This window comes from Platalea leucorodia (genome assembly GCF_965183815.1).
Source record: "Platalea leucorodia genome assembly, chromosome: W".
Classification (NCBI taxonomy): domain Eukaryota; kingdom Metazoa; phylum Chordata; class Aves; order Pelecaniformes; family Threskiornithidae; genus Platalea; species Platalea leucorodia.
The window spans coordinates 38,719,734-38,739,796 of NC_138859.1; the positions used below are offsets into that span (position 1 = coordinate 38,719,734).

Genomic DNA, 20,063 nt, shown 5'->3' on the forward strand with positions numbered 1-20,063 from the left:
TTCTTCCCTATATGGCAGGAGGAGCTTTACTAGTGAACTTTAAAAAGCTGATACATTATCATGCATTATCTGAAAATACATTTCACATGAAATGTTCAGTTTCAAAGACAAATGCACGGTGTTTAACGTTAAAACCTAACTGTCTTTAGGGAGAAGCAGTTGATTCCAAAGAAAACGATGCCTGACTGAGAAGCAGTAAGACCTCCTGAAGGAGGGAGAAGAAATTAAAACATCATTGTAAAATATGGCCCCATCTAATTTACTTTTCATTTTGCAGTAGCAAGGAAAGAATATAGCCCCGTTGACCTAAGTGCTGCAGAAGTGTATGGTGATTCCTATTTATGCCAAAAATATGAAGGTCCTTGGAATTTTTTGGAAAATCATGCCAGTCTTGCAGCAAATGATGACCTCCATATGTCACGTCCCACCTGGGGAGGAGGGGGGAGGAGTGACAAAGATTCGCAAATCCTCTCGGTGTGGATTAAGGTGGGCCAACACTCAAGGTCCGTACACAAACACCAGCTTTAATAGACAGCTTCTATAGAGACAAATATTGAGTACAAATATTCGATACCCGCCAACCCTCTCACAGTTGTATTCACCCCAGCTGTGCGGTTTTACAGAAAATCAAGGTAGGCTATGCAGTACTTGACTTCAATTTAACAACTTTAACAACTTAATCACCTTAGGAAAAGTGAAAAAGAGAGAGAGAGAAAGAGAGAGAAAAGAGAATCACCAGTCCTGGATCCAGCATTGGTCCTGCCAACAAGGGTATTCGGTGAGGGAAGAAAAAGAGTGAGGAGAAGTGAAGGTTCTTATAGAGATGTTGATTCTGCGCAGGATGCTCGGTGATAATAATTCCACAAATCACGCACGCACGAGCATGAGCACGAACGTAAACACGAGTACCGGCACACACACGAGCACACACACACACAAACTACAGCACATTTATCGGGCTACATTATTAGTATAAACCCGCCTAAATTTACACTTATTGGTTAGTGATTAACATTTCGTTTACTATTGGTTTACTGTATTTAAATTAGCCTCGCTTGCTATGTAAATTAGCACGCATGCTCCTCTCAGGTGTGGGGGGGCAAGTCTTTTCGGTCCTGAATTGAGTCGGTGGTCGTGATCTCCCCTCGCCACATTTACCTTTCACCTACTTTCTGCAGTTTTATCTTCTCTGGCCACTGTCCAGTCTTTGGTGCCAAGATGTTCACTTTTATCGGCTTGTTAGCTCTTCTTCAAGGTCAGAGCCATTAGTTTTCCACAGTTTGTTATCTTTTAGCTCCCTCCCAAATTCCTTTCCCAAGGCACAAGTGGTTAGTAGTTTTGCTAATTGGAAAATTACATCAGCGACCAGTCAAACCAAGAGGAGCGATACCAGGGCTGTCCCCCAGGCAGTAGGGGTGGGGGGGGAATAAGAGGCTTCACAGACCACGGGGAATGGGGCCGAGGCAAGGCCGCCCTGTCTCCACAGGACTCCCTCCCTCGCCCTCGCTCCAGGGTACTGTCCGGTCCTGGGTCCTAGCGACCGTCGCTCTGCATTGTAGTTTTAGCACCAGGCTGTTTGAGACATCTTGTTCTTTTACATTAGCAGTTCTCTACACCACCCCGTGGCTCAAACAGTGGTGTGATCCGAGTTCCGTACTTTACATCTTCATCTTCGGTGGTGATTTGAATATAGCAGATAGAAGGAGAAAGAGAGGACAGGAGTTTAGAAATCATACACCTAACTACTGCAAGGCCTATTACCACTGACAGAAATATCATTAAAATCATAATACCAGTATCTACAAGCCATTTTCCCCACCCCGTGAGTCCAAGAGACTTCAGGAGAGAGTTGAACCAGGGTCCAGGGCTCCAGCCGTTAAACCGGTCCTTTGGTTGCATTGCTCGGAAAAGTTCTCCAGTCTGCTCAGATACCTCTCTCTCTCATCTTCTTTCGTGCTTCTTCTATGGTGGTAGTCGCGTTGTGAATGGTGAGACAGCATTCTCCATCGGTGAGATTCAACATTCCACATACTCCCTGCTCTTTTAACAATAGCATATCTAAAGCTAATCTGTTTTGTAAAGTCATTTTAGACACCTGTTGGACTTGCAAATTTAGTTCCCTGAAAGCATGTCTGGTCCAATTACTCAAAACATGTGCTTGCCAGGTTAGGTTTTCTAAGACAAACTGGAAGCCCCTGCCGCCGGCTTCTTTGAAGAGGTCTTTAACCCCTGAATGGCTGCGTTTCACATGTAACCACTCTAAAAGATGTTCCCATTTCTCCCCTTCACTTTCTACAGCTATATTTGCTAGGCGGGTCAGCGAGTCTACTTGGTTGTTCAAAAGGTGAGCTGGATTGTCTCCTGCTTGATGTGCAGCAACCCATCCTACCAGAAAGGATTTTTATTTGGAAATATTCAGAATTTCCTCCCACTTTTCCCGCTGCCATACTGGTATTCGGTTTACCTCCCATCCATTTTGTTCCCAAAAAGGGAGCCACTCTGTACATCCCTTGAACACAGCATATGAGTCTGTATAACTATACACTGGTTCTCTGGTCTCAGCTTCCCTGGTGACCACACTCCACACAGCAACTAATTCGCCCAGTTGGGCACTCCCCTCACCCTCCGTTATGATTTGGTCCCCAGAGTCCACATGTAGTGCTACTGCTCGGTACTTCCACACCTTTCCCTCCCTCCTAGAGGATGCGTCAGTGAACCATATATTTTTCAGATGGGGCTCAAATGGAGGAGCAGGTTTTATGCATGAGGGAGGGGGTTCTGTGTCTGGGTGATCGGTGGGTGGATCTTGTATTTGGAGTATTTTGGGCGCTCCTTCCTCTATTTTCCGTGTGTGGTAATAGTGATCCAACTGCGCATACCACTTCCTTACTGTTTCTCGCTGTGCCACCCCAACGGGAGGTGGGGTTCCAGACAACACTGGCTTCAAAACCTTAAAGGGCCCTCGTAAGATGATTGGTTGCTGCCGTATGATCCTTTCGGCTTCCTGCAAAGCTAAACTAACCACAAAAAGGCCCTTCTCCCAAACTGAGTAACGGTTTTCTGCATCTTTAAAACTGCGTGAGTAGAATCCTATGGGACGAGTTGGACCTTCAGGCCCACGTTGCCACATATGTATGGACAGCCTGTGAATTGCAAAACCCCATTCAATGTGGAGTGGATCTGTTGGGTGTATTGGCCCTAAAGCCTGATACGTGCCTGCTTCAAAAATCAACAACTTTAAGGCTTCTTCATGGACAGGGGTCCAATCCCAGATGACTCTTTTGCGTGTTAGATCATATAAGGGACGGGCTATGATAGAAAAATCTGGAATGTGTTTTCTCCAAAATACCAGCAGTCCTAGGGCATGTTGCAGTTCTTTTTTATTACCAGGCATTTTTACTTGTTCAAGAGCAGTTAGAGTTTCAGGGGGAATGCACGCCATTCCTCCCCTCCACCAAATGCCTAGGAATTTTACCTCAGAAGAGGGAAGCTGTACCTTTTCTGCTGGGATTTGGAGTCCTAAATTCTCTAGGTGATTGATTATCTCTGTCTGGGTCTGTCCTACTGCAGCAGCATCAGGGCCGCCTATCAACACATCATCGATGTATTGATATACCTTGACGCCCTCTCCAGGAGTGACTTGAGCAAGCTCTTGTGCTAGTGCATAGTGCGCAATGGTCGGTGAATGACGGTATCCCTGGGGAAGACGTGTGAAAGTGAATTGCACACCCTCCCACGTGAAGGCAAAGCGGTCTCTGTCAGCTTCCTGTAAGGGAACCATAAAAAACATATCCTTCACGTCAATGGTTGCTAAAATCTGATGTGCTTGCTCCTGTATGGTCGCGAGCAATTCAGCTATGTTAGGCACTGCAGCTGTCAAGGGGCCTGTGTTGGCATTTAGGCGCCGATAGTCAATTGTTAGTCGCCATTTTCCATTTGGTTTGCGGACTGGCCATACTGGGGAGTTGTAAGGTGAGTGAGTTGGGATAACTATCCCTTGCTCTCGCAACTCCGTTATCACAGGGGTTATACCCTCCCGAGCCCCTAAGGGAAGAGGGTATGGTTTGACATTAACAATTTTGGAAGGAGGGAGCACGGGTGCCGATTGTAGAAGTCTTACAGAAACCATGGGGAGTCCGAATTTCCACTCCCTTCCTTTTGAGTCTGTCCATGCTCTCCCCTTCAATAAATCAAGTCCTAAAATGTTCATAGGCAAAGTACCCAATATCATCGTGGTCTCAACAGGAGATGTGTCTCCCGGTAACCAGCATCTGACTCGAGCCGTTGGCTGTGGCTTAGAGTTTCCAAAAGCATCTGTGACCCAAATTTGTTTTTTATCAGCAACTATGCCATTGCGATTAGCGACATCCGCCTGAAGTGCTGATATCTGAGCACCCGTGTCAACTAAGAAAGTAACTGGGGTTTTAAAGGGACCAAGGGGAAAAGTAATTAACAGGTCCCCTTTATTATTTTCTGTGAGCCTTCTCAAATGGACCCACTGGCCGTCCCCCGGCTCACTTATTGGGGACGGCACGTCCAGTTTTCCATCCCAAGATCAATCAAATCCTTTTCGGGGGCGTTAGGTACCTTAGAGGTAACTCCCGCAATGTCATTAGATCGGGGCTCCGCCCTCATACTCTCGCGAGTGTGCTGGTCAATTCGGAGGGGTACTTTCTGTTTGTTTTTCCACGCTCGAATGAGCTTCTCTAAGGTTATGGTAGGCATACCATCCATTAACTCCCGGGGAATCCCCTTCTCGATTCCCTCCACCCACAATAGGTTTCTCCTCACCCCTGAGGCCTGAGGAGGGGGCCGATTTTCTCGCTGTTTCATTCTCCTTACAGCAGTTCTTGATTTTATAGCCCCCCTAGTGAGACCTATTCTCCTACCATAATTTATCAGTTCCTGGGCTACTTCCCCCCAAGTCATGGCCCCTCTCTCTTGTTGGTTTTGTCTCCCCCCTCCCCTCAGAGCCAGGATATCCCTTAGACGGTCCTGCAGCTGTACTGCGTACAGCTTCAGTGAGTCCGGAAGACCCCGGATCAGGGGAGTCATTCTATCAGGGTGTGCATTTAACAACATTGGGGAAGGCTGTTGAGGGACTAAACGCCTGTCATGCATCAACTGGAGGCAAGCAGCCTTTTGTAAACTTTTGGTTAAGTGATTTATATCAGGGGTCTCAATATATGCCGGGTCTCCTCGTTCCAGGGGGTCTAAACCTCCTGCCCAGTATGCGGCTCGTTGAGTTAACAACCATGGCTCTCTTTGATCATCAGTGGTTAAAAATACACCGGGCCCCCAGTATCCCTGTGCCTCATCTTCTGACAATAAAATTCGGTCTCCGCCACACAATGACACCCACCATACATACTCAGTCTCAGATTCTTGAGCCCGTCTAGTATATTTTTCCTGGATTTTTGTTAGTTCAGTTGCCGAATACGGCACCATCCGGGTGGTGATTTGCGGAGCTCCTCCACCTTGGCCTTCGGTGGTCTCTGTTTTGATTAATGGTCTCAGAATTGCCTGCTCTTTTTCGGCTTCAGGGTAAAAAATTTCTTAACTAATTTCCAATTCCTTGAGCGGGTATAGAGGTTTTGAATTGGATGCTGACTTTTCGGCTAACTTTGCCAAACTTGAAAATCCAGGCTCACTATCTGGAATTGAGTCACAATCTGTTTGATTGTAAACCCCCCGCTCATTCTCTACTAATTCAGACCGTAAGATTTTTTCTCGGTCCAATGCATCCGCTAGAGCCGCGCAAGCCCTCTGAGTGGCATTACGCTCCACAGTTAGCTGTTTCTGTGAGCTCTCCAGCTGTTTTTGTAAACTCTCGCTTTTCTCACGTTCTGCTGTTAATTGGTCCTGTAAAGACCTAATTGTTTCTCCTTCCGCCTGCCTCGCCAAATGCCTTTCCTTTTGTGCCGCCGTCAGCACAGCTCCTAATACAGCACACACCAGACCCTTTCCTTTACCCGCTCGACACTTCTGCTCCTTCGCAAGGGTGACTATACGATTTACTACTGTCTCAGGGTCGTGCCAATTATCATGAGCCCAAGCTATTCCAGGTGGCGTAGGGCACGCTTTGTACTCCTTCAACTTCTCAAAGATTGGGGAACAGTCAAGCATCGACATTTCCCGGGCAGTCATGACTTGCCACTGCTCGAACCTCTCCTGGCTTATGGCTGAGAGGTCACTTCCCAATTCTCCCTGTCCGTGTTCACCGGATGGAGAATCGGTATCCCCTTAGGACCTTCCAACACCGAGGGGATCCTGTCCGTGATGCCAATTTAAAAAATGTCACATCCCACCTGGGGAGGAGGGGGGAGGAGTGACAAAGATTCGCAAATCCTCTCGGTGTGGATTAAGGTGGGCCAACACTCAAGGTCCGTACACAAACACCAGCTTTAATAGACAGCTTCTATAGAGACAAATATTGAGTACAAATATTCGATACCCGCCAACCCTCTCACAGTTGTATTCACCCCAGCTGTGCGGTTTTACAGAAAATCAAGGTAGGCTATGCAGTACTTGACTTCAATTTAACAACTTTAACAACTTAATCACCTTAGGAAAAGTGAAAAAGAGAGAGAGAGAAAGAGAGAGAAAAGAGAATCACCAGTCCTGGATCCAGCATTGGTCCTGCCAACAAGGGTATTCGGTGAGGGAAGAAAAAGAGTGAGGAGAAGTGAAGGTTCTTATAGAGATGTTGATTCTGCGCAGGATGCTCGGTGATAATAATTCCACAAATCACGCACGCACGAGCATGAGCACGAACGTAAACACGAGTACCGGCACACACACGAGCACACACACACACAAACTACAGCACATTTATCGGGCTACATTATTAGTATAAACCCGCCTAAATTTACACTTATTGGTTAGTGATTAACATTTCGTTTACTATTGGTTTACTGTATTTAAATTAGCCTCGCTTGCTATGTAAATTAGCACGCATGCTCCTCTCAGGTGTGGGGGGGCAAGTCTTTTCGGTCCTGAATTGAGTCGGTGGTCGTGATCTCCCCTCGCCACATTTACCTTTCACCTACTTTCTGCAGTTTTATCTTCTCTGGCCACTGTCCAGTCTTTGGTGCCAAGATGTTCACTTTTATCGGCTTGTTAGCTCTTCTTCAAGGTCAGAGCCATTAGTTTTCCACAGTTTGTTATCTTTTAGCTCCCTCCCAAATTCCTTTCCCAAGGCACAAGTGGTTAGTAGTTTTGCTAATTGGAAAATTACATCAGCGACCAGTCAAACCAAGAGGAGCGATACCAGGGCTGTCCCCCAGGCAGTAGGGGTGGGGGGGGAATAAGAGGCTTCACAGACCACGGGGAATGGGGCCGAGGCAAGGCCGCCCTGTCTCCACAGGACTCCCTCCCTCGCCCTCGCTCCAGGGTACTGTCCGGTCCTGGGTCCTAGCGACCGTCGCTCTGCATTGTAGTTTTAGCACCAGGCTGTTTGAGACATCTTGTTCTTTTACATTAGCAGTTCTCTACACCATATTCCATTAGATCAGTATATGCATACACGCACACATGTCTGTTTAATAAAATTCTGCTAACAACAAAAGATTAGCTATTATCTTGGGGTTTGTATACATATAACAGTAGTTACATTCTGTTGGATACTGGTCAAAGTTTCAACTGAAATGCAAAAAATAAGAAATCAATGCTTTTGTACAGCTTCAGCTCACAGACATGTAAAATGTTAGTATAAGAATACAAGAAGCCAGCAATGGAGGGAAACCTTAATTTTCCCTAGCTTTCTTGCAGGAGAGTGAAAGCGGATAGAGGTGAATAATACTTTTAAGAGACATTCTTTATACACGTTCTCCTTATTTTGTTACATAACAGGCAACCTTACGTGTTGGTAGATTCAAAAGATATTAGTGAGATTAGGTTGACTGCTCAGGCTCTGCAATGTGGCAGGAAAATATTTTAGGCATAAGAATTAACATTTATGTAAAGGCTATACATGCTCTATAATATGTAGGAACTAGGAACACTTGCTGTATTTGCTCAGGTTTTTTCCTTGATATGCTTTATTTATGTTTTCCATAGTGCATCCCCTCCAAAGCTTCTCACAACACCCATAATCTCTGCCAGTCCCTCTTTCCAACGTGAAACTTCTTTGACCCTTCCTAGTCCCTCTTGCTGGAATTTATTAACCTGTCCTTGCCTTCCTCCCTCCAACCTGCACTGACCACCCCTAAGACTGCCCTTCCCATCCTGGATCCACTTTATCCATGCCATAAAACTGAATGTTTTTACCTGCAGCATGGGCCAGGGAACTGAATTTTGCCTTTACTGCTGCGGTCTTGAACCATCTTTATAAGCAAAGATCCAAGAGAATTCTTTCAATCATTGACATCAGTCTATAGTTTTATGAGCTTATCAGCTTCATGGTTTCATCTTAGGGGTAAATTTTCCATTCCTATGCAACAAATCATTTTAATCTTTTCTTGCTGACCTTGTAAAACACCCTCTCTGCATTGTATACTCCTGTTGGGGTGTTACCCATGTGCTCTGGACAGTTTCAGTTGAGGTAATTAGCTTTTGCTTGCTGAGAAACCTGCTTCAGTTATTCTTCACTTTGACTATTAAACACAGGAGTATATTTCTATATGCAAAAATGATAGTAACAGAAAGCATCTCACTGACTGAAAATCCTTTCATTTACCTTCAAAAAGATTTCTTCTCTTTTCACATTTGTGAAAATATTATCTACTCCTATGATTTCAAGTATCAATACAAGATTAGCTAGACAATGTGCTAAACTAATTTGCAAGTCAAGTGCCTAACTCTCCAAAATTAAGTCGTCTACACAAGACAGTGTTGAAAAGTGATGTCAAAAACTGTAAAAGAAATAAAACAAGAATATTTTTAGAATTACTCAAAATTAAACCCAACCTGGAAATGTTAAAATGACTGATAAAGCTTTCATGAGAAGATAAAACTCATATGGAATTCATGCTTCGGTTTTAACCCCTAGAATACAATTTAACCTCCATTAGGCACTTCAAGATAGGCAGACCATGGGTAAAACCTAGACTCTAACCAGTGGATGGCTTTTAACCATTGGACAAAAAACCTGGGTCATCCCACATACATAAGATAGATAATCATCAGATTCAGAAACCCTTTCACAACAAGGAAGACAGTCTTCAGCACAAGAAAGTGAAGTGATAATAAAATAAAAAAAAACTTCTAGAAAATGCCTGAAAAATAAAAAAAAATGTTATACTCCACCAAGAACAGACTTATAGAAAATTCGGGGGGGGGGGGGGGGGGGGGCGGACACAAAACAAAACAAAAGCTCCACAAACCTGTATACACAATAAAAGAAGAGAAAGCCTTACTTCCTGAGTTAAAGATAACACCTGAGAATAGTGTCGTGGCTATAGGCTAGCATTGCTGAACTTCTTGGGGAGGGTGTGGGGAAATCAGGCCAATTATTTCAAGTGCCTAAACCTGTATTAAAAATTCCAGATATTCATGTATAAAAAATTAGAATAATTTGCATATAAGGATGCTGGTCTGTATGTATCTACTTTGTATACATAAAAAGTACCGACAGTCACTATGATTTAATGCAGACACATAGAAGTACCACCAAAAACAACTTGTCTCAACGATATATCAGTCTGCTACTATACTTTTTTAAAAGTCTCAATAACACAGTGTATATACTAAAGCTTTAAAAAAAACTTATGTGAACTGTTGAATAGTTCCCACACAAAATGCTGCATGGAAAATGGAATTTAGCATGAGATATTCCCTTTTCCGTGCCCAGTTGAAAAAGTAACCTACAGAAAATAAATGTTTCAATAAAAGCACCAGTTATGAATGGAATTTATTCTTGAAGTTTAAGATGGACAATTTGTTTTGCTAAAATTAAGGTTTCGTTAGATGAAAGAGTACGGGCTTCTTTTGAGTTTTCTTTTTTTCCAGTTTCATGTAGAAAAGGTTCACTTAGATATTCCTTATTTTATCAAAGACTCATTCCTAGTCATCTTCTCTTCAGGCTCACACTGCTCCTCATGCTGGTACCTCACTATATTTCAAACATATAGTGCCATGATAGAGGCAACAGTTTGAAAAAAAGTACTTTCAGGAAAACCAAGATGTTGCAGAAATGATGCTGCCCTTCACCAGGCAACAGATTCCTTCTTAATATAATTGTACTGCTTTGGTTTAGAGGCATTCACGTGCAGAAATCTTATCTTTTAGAGAAGATCTAAAACCACATTCTTCTAAGGAATGCAAAGGATCATCAGATGTCTGTCATCAACAGATGAGCACATGTCTCAGAAGAAATGCAGGTAGAATAGCACACGAGGGAAAAGTGATATCATCACCTTTGCCTGCCACCTTTCTACGTATTTATGAGTTTTATGGTTTAAGATTACCACATATTATTAAGCATTTAAGTTATTATAAATAAAATTTTCTAAAACTGGAGTTTATTTTAAAAGAAATGGGAGTCTGAAACTTAGTTTAAAAATAAAGTAAAAAATATGTATTGTTTGGATAATTCATATTTTCTATTTAAAATAATAGTATAGCAACTTTCGAAAAAGGTATGTATAGTTTCAGGAACAATCAGTAATCTGTTCTTATTTTATTAGGCAGCTATTTAAGAAGATAAACTTTTTCATCCAGATTGCAAAAAAAAAGTCTTTAAAGTTGTATAGATAATTTTTTGTTGATTTTCAGTTTAAGTCAGTATTACAAGATAATCTGTTACCTGAAAATAATGACAAAGGCCTACTATCAATACCACCCACTGAATCTGTCCTAACTTCTTTCACAGTGACGATAAAGGAGGCAAATTTGGAGTGTTTCTCTTTCTGTTAACATCTTTAATATTCTCCCTGTCTGACTGCACAAAAATATTTTCACAATCTTTTCCCAGTATTTCCTAGTGCAGGCTAATCTGTTTGTATATGCACTAGACCTAGCCAAAGGCTTTTCAGATTGATTTCATTTGAAGAACTTAATTCTTTTGCAACAGCAAAAGTACCAAACAGCTTTTAAATCGTTACTAGTAACTGTCTTTTGTAAGTAAGTGCGTGCTGTATTTTCAGATCTTATGGTCACAAAGCTGGCCACATCAGTTCCATGGATAAAATTATTTTCAGGATTTTTATGACAGGCTTCCAGGACTTCATGCTCCAAAGATATGCTGCCCAAAACATCTGGCCATTACAGAAATCCTTTTTTAAATGTTGAAGATGTTTATGTCTATTAACTAATGGTTAGTCAAGTTTTTTGTGCTAGGTTTCCATAAAGCACTGTTAGGCAATTTAATTCCCTGTTCCTCTTTTACTTCTCTGAAAAAGCATGAAACCACCTTGGTAAGTGGAGTGAGAGCTTGCAGTTTGCTTTTAACTGCTGAGGTTATTGCTTCCAGCCTGAGCTCTTGTCTCGGGGGCAAAGAAAACTTAAGTACCACCTTGATCGTTTTGGGTTCCATTGCAGGGCACAACCTTAAAATCAGAATCATAGAACGGTTTGGGTTGGAAGGGACCTTAAAGATCATCTAGTTCCAATCCCCCTGCCATGGGCAGGGATACCTTCCACTAGACCAGGTTGCTCAAAGCCCCACCCAACCTGGCCTTGAACGCTTCCAGGGAGGGGGCATCCACAGCTTCTCTGGGCAACCTGTTCCAGTGTCTCACCACCCTCACAGTAAAGAATTTCTTCCTAATATCTAATCTAAATCTACCCTCTTTCAGTTTAAAACCATTACCCCTCGTCCTATCACTACACTCCCTGATAAAGAGTCCCTCCCCATCTTTCCTGTAGGCCCCCTTTAAGTACTGGAAGGCCGCTATAAGGTCCCCCTGGAGCCTTCTCTTCTCTAGGCTAAACAACCTCAACTCTCTCAGCCTGTCCTCATAGGGGAGGTGCTCCAGCCCCCTGATCACCTTTGTGGCCCTCCTATGGACCCGCTCGAGCAGGTCCATGTCTTTCTTACGCTGGGGGCCCCAGAGCTGAACATAGTACTCCAGGTGGGGTGTCACGAGAGCGGAGTAGAGGGGCAGAATCACCTCCCTCGACCTGCTGGCCACGCTTCTTTTGATGCAGCCCAGGATGTGATTGGCTTTCTGGCCTGCAAGCGCACACTGCCAGCTCGTGTCCAATTTTTCGTCCACCAGTATCCCCAAGTCCTTCTCTGCAGGACTGCTCTCAATCCATTCATCACCCAGTCTGTACTGATACTGGGGACTGCCCTGACCCAGGTGCAGGACCTTGTACTTGGCCTTGCTGAACTTCATGAGGTTTGCATGGGCCCACCTCTCCAGCCTGTCAAGGTCCCTCTGGATAGCATCCCTTCCCTCTAGAGAATCAACCACACCACTCAGCTTGGTGTCATCCACAAACTTGCTGAGGGTGCACTCAAGTTATTCTTAAAAAGTCTTTGTGGAGTGTGGAATTAGGATTGAAGGCAAATCCACTTTCCATCTCAGAGAAACAGAAAGTGGCAGCAAGAAGCCCATGGGCATTTGCATCAGGCAAAAGAGTGCTTCCAGCAGGTCGAGGGAGGCAATTATTCCCCTCTACTCAGCCCTGTTGAGACACATCTGTAGTGCTGGGTCTAGTTCTGAGCTCCCCAGTACAAGAGAAATACGAGCATATTAGAGTCCAGTGAAGGTCTGCAAAGATGATTAAAGGCTTAGAGTATCTGACACAGAAGGAAAGGCTGAGAGAACTGGGATCGTTCACCCTGGAGAAGAGAAGGCTCATGGGGGATCTTATGTATAAATACTTGAGGGGGGGCAGGGGGGTGAAGCAGATGAAGCAAAGCTCAGTGGTGCCCAGTGACAGGACAAGAAGCAACAGGCACAAAATGAATTACAGGAAATTCCACTTAAACATAAGAAAATGTTGGTTGGGTTGGTTTGTTTTTTTTTTTTTTTTATGGTGGGGGTGGTCAAGCATTGGAACAGGTTGCCCAGAGAGACTGTAGAGTCTCCATCCTTGGAAATATTCAAAACCAAACTGGACAATGTCCAGAGCTACCTGTAGTAGTTGACCCTGCTCGGAGTAGGGGGGTTGAATTAGATGATCTCCAGAGCTCTCTTCCAACCGCAATTGTTCTGTGATTGTGTAAAATCCAGTATCAGTGGGTGGGTATCTACCTATGTGCGTAGATAGGCCAGGCCATGGAAATGCTTCTTTTCCTACTATCGACACACTGATTTGCCTGGAGAGCTGGGAGGCAGGACCTGCTGTAACCTGGAATTTGATGTTTAGCATTTCCAGTGATAAAGATGTCTACCTGAGTTATTCTAAGTGTAAACAGTAGGAAAGTTAGAGGCATCAAAGGATAAATGCTCTTTTAGGAATTATTTTTGTATGATAAGGATTCCCCTTCCTCCCTTCACTCCCAATGTTAAGGCCTAGTCTACAATGATCCCTTTGTTGTATAGTTATTTAGAATTTTTACTTCCTTGGGATTATGTGATTAGGAAAAATTATTAGGATTTAGTTCAGGAATTCAGTATTTTGCTCTATTTAAAGTATTGCCCATTTCTAAAATAATCCGAAAATCTGCATAAGTAGTTTTTATTATTTCTTATAAAGTAGGTTTATATGCCAGTGGCTTAATAAAATGACGTGCATGTTCAGAGCTTGTATTTGCTTACTTTTTAACAAATTATATTCTGGGGACATTTTATGGTTTCAGATTTATAGTGCTGCATTTTATGGCAGTTTCTTCTGCTTGCTCTGGAGCGTGTGCCATGGTGGTTTTAAGTGTACTGTGCATGTTTGACAAGTTAGAAACTTAGCAATCCCCATCAGCACTGAGCCACACGGTCTCAGGCTTTGTTTTTGTTGGCTGGTATCCAGTACCATGCTATAAAATACATTCTCTTGACAGTAGAAAGTGGAGAACCATATTAACTACAAAGTTTAAAAAGGCTGACTAAACATGTGTAATAAATATTAATAAAAGAAAAGGCCACCCACCTTTGACCCTCAATACTTGTTATTAGCTTTGTGTGTTTTGGAGTTACCGTAGCATTTTGAGTAATAGCACTACATAACAGTATGTAAAAATCTCTTCTTTAAATCAAACAACTTATTAGCAACCCTGTATTGATTATTTTGGTAGCTTGTGGCAAGGATCATGGAGATACTGCATTACCAGAATGTTACTTTGTACTTCAGAGTTACATATAAAAAGATTGTTGTCCATTAGTTGTCTCATAATAAATAAACCAAGTGTATTTGTACCTGTAAGTAAAAGGGACTGTATAATGTTGTATGTATGTCTATGTAGTGGACAGAATGTTTTATAAAGGAACCTTGTAAAGAATGATCAGTTGATTCACGTAAACTCATCTCACTCAATTTTTCTTCTTAAACTAGAAGACAAAGCAGAAAAACAGCTCTGAAGAGTCATCCATCATCTTGTAGTAAAATGAAGTTCTAATTCATGATGACTGAATGGGCTTCAGATTCTTTTTTTTTTTTTTTTTTTTTTTTTTCTTTCTTCTTCTGTGGTACATGCCTCGTAAGATTCAAAAAAAATGGGATATGGACCAAACCAGAGATAGTAAAGAACATGAAATGGGAAGTGATTCAGGAGTCACTAGAGTTGATACATAACCATTCTCTTCCAGATTAGATGGTTCTCATCTCCCAAGTTATAGGGCTATTTTTCACTTGCACCCCTAATTGTATTTTAGCTTTGCTGTATTTCTCTTGTTAAGACATTGGTGGTTCCTATTTTGTGAATTTCATGAAGTTCGCACGGGCCCACCTCTCTAGTGTGTCAAGGTCCCTCTGGATCGCATCCCTTCCCTCTAGAGTATCGTCAACCACACCACTCAGCTTGGTGTCATCCGCAAACTACCTGAGGGTGCACTCAATCCCACTGTCCGTGTCCCCGACTAAGATGTCAAATAATACTGGTCCCAATACAGACCCCTGAGGGACCCCACTCGTCACAGGTCTCCACCCAGACATCGAGCCGTTGACCGCAACTCTTTGAGTGCGACCATCCAGCCAATTCCTTATCCACCGAGTGGTCCACCCATCAAATCCATGTCTCTCCAATTTAGAGACAAGGATGTCATGCAGGACAGTATCAAATGCTTTGCACAAGTCCAGGTAGGTGACGTCAGTCACTCTTCCCTTATCCACCAGTGCTGTAACCCCGTCGTAGAAGGCCACCAAGTTTGTCAGGCACGTTTTGCCCTTAGTGAAGCCATGCTGGCTGTCACCAATCACCTCTCTGTTTTCCATGTGCCTTAGCATAGCTTCCAGGAGGATCTGCTCCATGATCTTCCCAGGCGCAGAGGTGAGACTGACCGGCCTATAGTTCCCCGGGTCTTCCTCTTTTTCCCTTTTTAAAAATGGGGGTTATGTTTCCCCTTTTCCAGTCACTGGGAACTTCACCAGTCTGCCACGACTTTTCAATTATGATGGAGAGTAGCTTAGCAACTTCATCTGCCAGTTCCCTCAGGACCCTCGGATGCATCTCATCAGGTCCCATGGACTATTGTGCACCTTCAGGTTCCTTAGATGGTCTCGAACCTGATCTTCTCCTACAGTGGGTGGTTCTTCATTCTCTCAGTCCCTGCCTTTGGATTCTGTGAATTGGGCAGCATGGCTAGAGCACTTGCCAGCGAAGACCGAGCCAAAAAAGTTGTTGAGTACCTCAGCCTTCTCCATGTTGGTTGTAGCTAGGTCTCGCGTTTCGCTCATCGGGGGGGTACAGTTTCTTTCATCTTCCTTTGTTGTCCTATGTACCTGAAGAAACCCTTCTTGTTATTTTTTTACGTCCCCAGCCAAGTTCAGCTCCAGCTGCACCTTGGCTTTCCTGATCCCCTCCCTGCACTCCCGGGCCATATCCCTATAATCTCCCCAGGATGTGTATCCTTGCCTCCACTGCCTATGCATTTTGGGTTTGTCTTTTAGTTTGGCTAAGAGGTCTTGACTTAGCCAAGCTGGCCTCCTGCCTCCCCTGCCCGACTTCTTGCACATTGGGATTGAGAGCTCTTGCGCCCCAAGAAAACTGTCTTTAAATATCTCCCAGCTCTCATTTTCTCCTTTGCCTCTGAGGGCACTTTCCCAAGGGACCCCACACACTAGTGCCCTAAACAGTCAAAAGTTTGCCTTTCTGAGGTTTAGGGTCCTGACTCTACTTTCTACCCATCTTGTACGCCTCAAGATTACGAATTCCACCAGGGCATGATGGCTGCAGCCCAGGCTACCTCCAGTCTTGACCTCTCCGATAAGTTCTTCCACATTAGTGAGCAACAGGTCCAGCAGTGCCTCTCCTCTGGTCGGGCTCTCCGTCACCTGTACTAGGAAGTTGTCCTCAACGCACTCCAGTAGTTTCCTTGATTGCTCGCAGTTCGCTGTGCCGCTTTTCCAGCGGATGTCCAGGTGGTTGAAGTCCCCTGTCAGGATCAGGGCCTGCGAGCGTGATGCTTCCTGCAGTTGAAGAAAGAACTCTTCATCCACCTCCTCTCCTTGATCGGGTGGCCTGTAGTAGACACCAACCACAAAGTTTCCTTTGTTGGCTTGGTCTCTAGTTTTCACCCATTGCTGTTCTTCAAAGATAGCTCTGTGCGATCAATCCCATTTTTGGCACAGAGGGCAACTCCCCCACCTCTCCTTCCTTGCCTGTCCCTTCTGAATAGTTTATAGCCATCGATCACAGCACTCCAATTGTGCGATTCATCCCACCAAGTTTCCGTGATAGCAATTGGGTTGTAGTTTTCCACCTGGGCAGCAGCTACCAGCTCCTCCTGTTTGTTTCCCATGCTGTGTGCATTGGTATAGAGGCACTTCAGCTGGGCTATCAGCCACATCCCCTTTTCAGAGGGGTTCGCCCTAATTTCCTTGAGGCAATTCACAGGTTTTTCCCTGTTGCTTCCTAATGCCTCAGCAACCCCTGGCTCTTCTCTAGTGCTTAGAACTCCATCCCCTTCCCCCCACTAAATCTAGTTAAATCTAATTAAACTCCATTTACCGATTATGTTACTGTGACATATTTGATTTACGAATTAAACAGATGCAACCTCTTATGTGTTTCAAAAAAAAAAAATGCCCCTTTTATGATTTAAATGCAAGTTTTGAACCCCATTCATTTCATTCATGATTTCTAACATGCAGAAAAACTGGGCATCTCCAGATTAATCATGCATTCAGTTAACAGACTCAAGTATTCTATTCTACTATAGGAAGGAGCAGCTGTGATATGAGACATTAGAAAGCACACTGTTCAGAATACCTATGATTATGTATTCTTTCTCATACCCACCTATGTATCAAAAGTGTCAGGAGAAAAAAAAAAAAAAATATCCCTGAAGTTTCATTGGGAACAGTAACTCCTATTACACTGCACAAGCAAGGCAACCGGGAAATTAATCAGGTTTCTGGAAAGACTCTCCAGCCTGCAGCTTGGGAAATCTTTTCTGAGACTTTTCAGCTGCACAGGAATACAGCCATCATCAAACCCAAGTTCATTAGACTGAAGAGGTACAGATGGGATACGTAAGTTTAGCTGAAATACAGTATACTGTATGAACATAATGAGAAGACTGTATTTTAAAAAGTGTAAGTGTAAAACACTGATATCAAGACATGAAGTTGCTCCCATCCTGATGTGTGCAATGGCATGGGTGAGTAGTTTCATTATTCTAAAACAAACAAACAAACAAACAAAACCAAAACAAGATAGTCTTTCTACAGAAGAGCTGTTTTTTCCAATGATATGTTTCATTCACTGTATCCAATCTAATACAACTGTGCTATATATACCCACATTACAATTCACCTCTGCTCTAGGTGATGACAGCTGCATTCTCATATAGTCAAAATACCTCAGAAGTCTTCCAAAAACGTAACTTCCCCTTTACAAAGCCATTTAATTAGAAATACCATGAGCTTATGCTTTAAGAAACCATAAAAAGAATTACTGGTTTAATATAGAGAAAAATCAATCAAAATGTTTTACATAATAAAGGTTGTTAGGAAATGTATTCATGAAACATACTGCAAAATCAGAGTTACTGTCACATGTAAAAAAAATATACACACACACACAGAGATACTTTAATAATAGGTAGATGATAGTGATTGAATATTGAATTATTAGTTCACTTTGAGAAGAGTCTATTCCTGTTTTTTGAGAAAGGAGAAGTGGTAAGCATGGAGGGAAAAAAAAGGGGCTAGAAAAATGAGCATTATTCAGTGAAATACTAACATAATGATGCATGCTGCTAGCTCTGGATACATTTATTACATAGGCAACACAAACACTGTCAAGACCTGTCTTCAGTCTTGGGCAGTATCCTTTTAAAGATTTACTATTTCTCAAAAGTAGATACGTGTGTGTCCCCCCCCAGTTAGTCAGATGCACATACAGTACAGTTTTTGTGTTTGTATTAAGACGTGTTGTCCTTTGTGGCAGATTGCTGAAGCTTGAGTCTTACAGAGTTTCTGTGTTGGCCTGCTGATTCAGACTGAATACAGCAATCAGTCACATGGAGAACTATGCTGTGTGTATAAAAGAACAATATTCTTAATGTCTGAAAATGAGTTTCTGTGCTGACCAGAAAGGTGACAGAGCTGTGAGACATTGGCTTCAAATACCAAGTTCTTCTGAGTGTTCTAGGGAAGAAAGAACCAAGAGTGAAAATCAGTTACTTCTACGTTTCTGCAGTCAGCAAGTGAAAGGTCAGCGCTGTGTGAGAAAGCTTTAGTGTGAGAAGAGAAAAACATAAAGAAAAGAGCAGGGTGGAAGAATTAAGAATTAAAAAGAAAAATGCAAAAGTCATGAAGGCCTGCATTGCTATTTCTGAAGCACCTCATTGTTTTCCTTCAAATCCCCCTTTAACTTTCTATTTCCATTATGCCCACAAAGACCCTGGAGCAGTTAGCCAATGGAAATCACTGGTTATCACACTGCCACCAATTTGTACCTCCTCTCTCCATGTGTTGTCACTCCTTTTACATTGTATTCTGCTCTGGAGAAGAACTTTTATTCATTCATGTATTCACATATTCATTCACATATTCAAGTTCGTTCCTACTACAGTGTGACTTTGATCTGCTATTTGACAATATGAATATTAATTCTAAGATCTAGATGAATGACCAACTATCAATATGTTACTTTCTTTCAGAGTGTTGTGCATTGCCTTTGGCATCTTAAGCTGAACCAGAACATGGTTGGTACAGGAAAAGGTTTGGCAAAAGTGTACTATGATCTTGTCAAAAGCCAGAGGTACGTAATCATGATTAATGATTAAGAACATGATTTTTTCTCAAATTTAGCCTGATTCTGTGATTCTACGATTACACTAAGAAATGAGAAAATTGGTTTAGTAACTTTTATTTTGCAGAGTTTTACTTATTTGGTTACAGTTGAAAGAAAAAAAAAAACAAAACCAGTTTGTTTTTGAAAAGCAGTGCATTTTCTTCTGGGCTTTTCATGGTGCTGTATGCTGGCAGTTCTACCTGAATTTACAAACACCTTCATTTTTGAATTGCATGAAATCTACAGTAAGAATAACCAACCTTTCATCTGATCTCTTGAAGGCTGTTGATATGGTGTTATTGAAAGGATATTTATTTTATTTAGTCATATTTTTGATGTCTTTTTTTTTTCTGAAGTAAAAATCTTGATTAGAAGCATTAGCTTAAACTTCAGTGTCTGTGAAGTAATGCTGGAAGACTCAATTTGAGAGTGGGCAAGGCAAAGAAGCACATTCCCATCTTTCTGCTTGTCTTCTCATCCACCCCCTCCTATCACGTGTGGATTTTGCCTATACATCTTAATGGATTAATCAGAAGGCCACTTGTCAGCCTATAATGAAGAGAACTTAACTAGTCTATAAATACTTCTTTTGCAATTAATTTGCTTTTACCATCTGGATTGGGTGGAGAACTGGGGCATGCTTCCTTCCTGTCAGCAGGGGGAAAATGTATACTTCATCTATACTGAGTGGTATGAATAAGATGTTCTTCCCATATATGCCCTCATTTTTCTTTCACTGGCATCCAAAAACATACTGTGTTACAGTTCACAGTTTCTCGAT

At 42.7% G+C, this 20,063-nt stretch overlaps 1 pseudogene across 1 annotated transcript in view; it reads left to right on the forward strand.

Moving 5' to 3' along the window:
• The window catches only part of LOC309601969 (WD repeat-containing protein 70-like), a 177,542-nt pseudogene that overhangs the window by 144,732 nt on the left and 12,747 nt on the right, over window positions 1–20,063 (forward strand). Inside the window, exon 12 of the transcript in view lies at window positions 19,149–19,249. The product of the transcript in view is annotated as a WD repeat-containing protein 70-like (transcript). The remainder of the gene's footprint in view (window positions 1–19,148; window positions 19,250–20,063) is intronic.